At 42.8% G+C, this 5567-nt stretch overlaps 1 pseudogene; it reads right to left on the bottom strand.

Annotated features, from left to right (window-relative positions):
- Positions 1-3203: 3203 nt before the first annotated feature.
- On the bottom strand, positions 3204-4692 carry LOC101006050 (annotated as a pseudogene).
- Between the last annotated feature and the right edge of the window lie 875 nt (positions 4693-5567).

Raw genomic sequence — 5567 nt, 5'->3', positions numbered from 1 at the left:
TAAAACTGTATGTATTTATCATGTACATGATATTTTGAAGTATACACACATTGTGGAATAGTAAAATCTATTTAACATACACATTATATCACACAGTTATCATTTTTTGGTGAGAGTATTTAACATCCACTCATTGCGTTTTTAAAGAATATACAGGGTGGCTGTAGCTAAACTATAACATTTTTACATTTTAAATCATATGTTAAAATATTTAAAAATATTTTAAAGATCTATATCATCACAAGTACTAATTATTCCTGTGCATGTCTCCCACCCCTTGAAACACAGATACATACATACACACAGCACTGAAGGGAAGAAAAAACAAATTTTGAAACATTTTACATTGACTGCTATGGACTGAACTGTGCTTCCTCAAAATTCATATGTTGAAGCCCTACCTCCTCTTGGGACTGTATTTGGAGACAGGACCTTTAAGAGATGATTGTGGCCTGGCCCTTATGACTTCATTTGACCGTAATTACCTCCTAAGAGAGGCAGCATACCTCTCCTACCCGCTTCTCACCTGGGGACACAGTGAGAAGGCAGCCATCTGCCCACCGTGAAGAGTGCCCTCACCAGATCCAGACCATGCTAGCACCTTGATCTTGGACTTCCAGCCTCCAGAACTGTGAGAAAATAAATTTCTGTTGTTTAAGCCACCCAGTCTGTGGTCTTTTGTGATGGCAGCCTAAGCAGACCAATACCTCAATGTATCAGTTTTCTACCGCTGCCATCACAAATTACCATAAATTTAGGGACTTTGAACAACACACATTTATTATACGACACTCTTGGAGGACAGAAGTTTGACATGGGCCTCCCTGGGTTAACGCTGTCAGCAGGGCCTTGTTTCTTTCTAGAGGTTCAGGCAAACAACCCATTTGCCCACCTTTTCCACCTTCTAGAAACACTCTGCATTCTTGGCTCATGATCCATTTCCTCCACCTTCAAAGCCAGCAACAACAAATCACTCCCCAGCCCTGCTCCCAGTCATGTCTCTCTGTGACCACAGAGGGAAAGGTTCTGCCCTTGGACACACTCATGTATCTAGATGGGCTCACCCTGAGAATCTACAATGGTTTTCCAATTTCAAGAACCATACCTGTGACAGTTAATATCCAGTATCAACCTGATTGGATTGAAGGTTGCAAAGTATTATTCCCAGGTGTGTCTGTGAGGGTGTTGCCAAAAGAGATTAACATTTGGTCAGTGGACTGGGAGGGGCAGACTCACTCTCAATCTAGGGGGGGCACAGTCTAATCAGCTATCAGTGCAGGTAGAATAAAGCCGGCAGAAGAGCGTGGAAGGACTAGACTAGCTAAGTCTTCTGGCCTCCATCTTTCTCCTGTTCAGGGTGCTTCCTGGCGTTGAACATCAGACTCCAAGTTCTTCAGCTTTTGGACTCTTGGACTTACACCAGTGGTTTGCCAGGGGCTCTCAGGCCTTCGGCCACAGACTGTAGGCTACACTGTCAGCTTCCCTACTTTTGAGGGTTTGGGACTTGGACCGGCTTCCCGGCTCCTCAGCTTACAGATTGTAGGACTTCACCTTGTGATCATGTGAGTCAATTTTCCTAATGAACTCTCCTTCATACAGTCATCTTTCCTATTAGTTCTGTCCCTTTAGAGAGCCCTGACTAATACAATACCCTTAATTCTATCTGCAAAGGCCCTCTCGCTATGCACGGTGGGCAACATGCATGTTCCAGGAGTTTGGGTGTGGCCATCTTTGGGGCCACTCTCTGACTGCCACTGTGAATCTCTGTTGACACAGAACCTGTCAAGACTCAAACTTACACGACTGTCAGATACAAAACCACTTAGATCAAATCAGGACGATTGGGAACTAACATGTAACTTCCCTGGAACATGAGCACAGAACAGTGCAGCTAGGAATGCCTGAAAGATATACTCTAGCTTGGCAGATGAGGCTGGAGAAAGAAAGAACAGAAAACAGACAAGTTGGTGTTTGTTCACATATCACATGGACAGGATGTGAGCTGCTGATGACATGGTAGGAGGAGAGAAAACAGAAATCAAGCCATATGTGTCTTTTTCCTTTGGAGCAAGCTCCTTAACTTGGACGTATAAGGCATTCGCTTGAAGCTGTGGATGAGGTGTAACTATGAAGATAAAAATATACACTCACCTAGAAAACTTTTTCATCAAAAAGATCCATGTCAGCCATAAAGCAAAAGCAAATATAGACACATCGGGACAACACAAATAGACAAAATTTTTCCACGAATAAAGCAATTAGAAAATATAAGGGAAGGAAAATTGCATTCACAAGAATAACTCTAATCATGAGATAACTAAGAATTCAGTTAGTAAACAATAAAGAAAATTATAACAATTATAAAATTCTACCGAGGGACATGGACATGGAGAAAGGCTTCACTGCATAGAGAGATCTACGCCATCCTTGGGGAAGAATGTTCTGGTTTGTAGCCGTGAGGAGGAAGGGCGGAAGCATAGCAATGTATAGAATGGGCAGAGGAAACTTCTGAAGGGAAAATATTCGAGCTTCATCCCTTGGATTCGTTGATGGAAAGGCCTATTTAATGTTTTTAATAATATGAGTCTCCACTTATTCCATGTCTACTACTTTGCACGGAGCTCACATAATTGTTTCCTTGAGCATAACCTGAGATAAAGTAGCCCACACTTTCACATTGTAAAGTGTTCATGTATGAATTCCATAAGAATTTAAACCTCAAGAAACAGGAATGATTTGTAAATACCCTCATGATACCTACTCCAGTCCTTATGCTGATTTACTGACACGGAAACCCTAGTATTCTAAATTATTTGCCATGGAACAACTAGAAATTCATAGAAATTATTTTCTAATTTAAAGGAACTTCTACCCTACAGTTAGCTGTAGTTTTAATCAGCACAAGTACTGTAGTATTATATAAAAGAGTGAGTACAGATTCAATTTGTCTTGATTTTTTAAATTTTTAAAAAATGTTCCTCATATGAACTTCATTTTCATCCAATCTCAGCTTCATCAATTCTAGGCACAGTTGCTGTATATTTTAGGTTTCTACTTCTCAAGGAAATATGTCTAAAACAATAATTGATCGTTTTAAATGACAAACCTTTGGTTTACAGGTTTCTGACTTCGTATTTAGAAATTAAACATGTTTAGCAATTTATAACAAAAATCATTAACTCTAGATACTATAGTATCTGAAAAAATGTGTTTAAAAATAAAACATGCGAGAAATCATTTTTAATCTTCTTGTAATTTGGGATTTTTCCATATCTGCTTTATCATCTACTGTTTTGAAAAATATATGAATAAATCATATTAGTTGTAAAAGTGTTCACTTAACTCCCTTAGTATTTAAATTTCTCTCTAGCTGTCTAGATATAATCTAGTAGTCAAATTGTGGCATTATTGTTTCAAATATTTTGTATTATATTAATGATTTATTAAGCCTGTTCAACTCTTCATCTAGTCTGGAGAGAACTCCACAGGGCACAGATCACAAAGGAAGCTCGATCATCAAAGCGTGTGTAACCCTGGGAAATAAAGGGAAGTTGGAAGCGAGAGAACAAATGTCAGTTCCTGGGAAATGTCAAGAGGTGGGTCCTGATGGCAGGAGTCATTCTCAGCTGAGCGCCCCAGGGCCTGGTCATCAAGCCCTCCATCTCCCTGGCAGAAAAGAAGGTCTTCAGACCCTTCACAGCCTCTTCTGAGTATGTAAAATGTGAAAGAAATATAATCAAAACTGTCCTCCAGTGCTGAATCCCATACGACTGAACTAACCCTGTGATTCTTGGCTTCCCAACAGTTTTGTCGCTAAGCCCTTGTTCCTTTCTATACGGTAGAGGAGTATGTTAAAGCTGTTCGGGTAGATCACATCTCTAGACTGTTTTCACTCCAGGAGAGTGGCAATGCAGCTTCTCCAGGGCTGAGAGCCTGAGTCCAGGTGTGCTTTCGGGCTCTGGGAAGCAACACTGAAAGGGGGAAGCCGTCCTTGTTGAGGGAGGGACGCATTCTCCCATACAGCCCTTACAGGGTTCTTCTTCCTCACTCGTGCCGGAGTGACCAGTGTGATTGAGGCCAGCAGGCCCTTCTCCTGGGCATGGGAGGTGGGGGTGGGACAGCCTCCATTCCACTAGCTCTTTTCTTTTTTTTTTTCTTTTTTTAGAGAAACGTTGTGTTTAATGGTAAAGCTTAGCACACTGCAGAACCAGGAATGGCATGGAGTCACAGCAGCACGCACAGGCAGGTGACCCCCACGGAGCCTCACATGGCAAAGAGGATGAGGAAGGCAACCATTCGGCAGAAGAGCCCCATGGCCTTAGACAGGGCAAAGCCCAGAATGGCACAGGAGAAGAGCTGCTGCTTGAGAGACAGGTTCCTGGCATAAGCAATGACCAAGCTGCCAAACACCATTCCAATGCCAGCCCCTGAACCAGCCACACCAACTGTGGCTGCCCCAGCACCAATCAACTTGGCTGCTATGTCAATGTGCCCGGAGACAACACTGGTCTGGAATTCCCGTGTGACCACCTGGAGTGGGCAGCTGCTGTAGGAAGACTGTTTAGATGAATTCTCTGGGCTATTCAAGAAGGAGGCAGACACAGGCCAGATTAGGCCCCAGCTACAACAGCGGTTCCGAGCTGGAGAAATGAGTAATGCCCTGGTGGTCTGCACTGTTTCAGTCTCCCAGCTTTAGCCCTTGGTCTCAGCACTCCAGCTCTTTTCTTCTGTTTACTTTATTGGGACTTTTGCTGCATGGAGGAAGATGGAAATAAAGCTTCAGAACAATACAGTTGAAACAATGGTTATGAGAGTCTTTGTTCTAACAGTTGTCGGGGGGCTGGCGGAGTGAGTGTTCAATTAAGCCATAGGGGCTTAAATTAGGATTTGAGAAAAAATGTACTCTTTCTCAAAGTAAAGTCACACCTCGATGTCCAGACAGGTGGGCCCATTGGCTTAGAGCAGCGGACCCAGCAGTGGTTAAGAAGGTAGAATAGCCAAAGCACCCATGTCATAATCCACTTCAGAAGGGAAAACAGACTGGCGTGGTCTGAGGCCAACTGCAAAACCAACTATCTCAGAAGCCAGGACTGCTATTGATCGGTCGACTCAATAGACATCAGTGCAAATCATATACAAGAAACCATGAGTGCTGTTAGAAGCAAATGACTGATTAGAGGAACAGAGCAAGGAAATGCCATTAAGTAACAGATGGGCTGGGCAAGTTGGTTCACACCTATAATCCTAGCTCTTTGGGAGGCTGCGGAGGGAGGGCTGCTTGAGGCCAGGACTTTGAGACCAGCCTGGGCAATATAGTGACAACCCACTTCTAAAAAAAAAAAAAAAATTTAATTGACCCGATGTGGTTGCATGTGTCTGTAGTCTCAGCTACTCAGGAGGCTGAGGCAAGAGGGTCACTTGAGTCCAGAAGTTCGAGGCTACAGTGAGCCATGATTGTACCACTGCACTCCAGCCTGCGTGACAGAGTGAGACTCTATCTTTAAGGGAAAAAGAGTGAGACTCTGTCTTTAAGGAAAAAAAAAAAAGCAGTAATGAATATACACACA

The sequence above is a fragment of the Papio anubis genome, chromosome 15, assembly GCF_008728515.1.
Source record: "Papio anubis isolate 15944 chromosome 15, Panubis1.0, whole genome shotgun sequence".
NCBI classification, from domain to species: Eukaryota; Metazoa; Chordata; class Mammalia; order Primates; family Cercopithecidae; genus Papio; species Papio anubis.
This window is presented reverse-complemented; position numbering and strand designations above follow the sequence as displayed.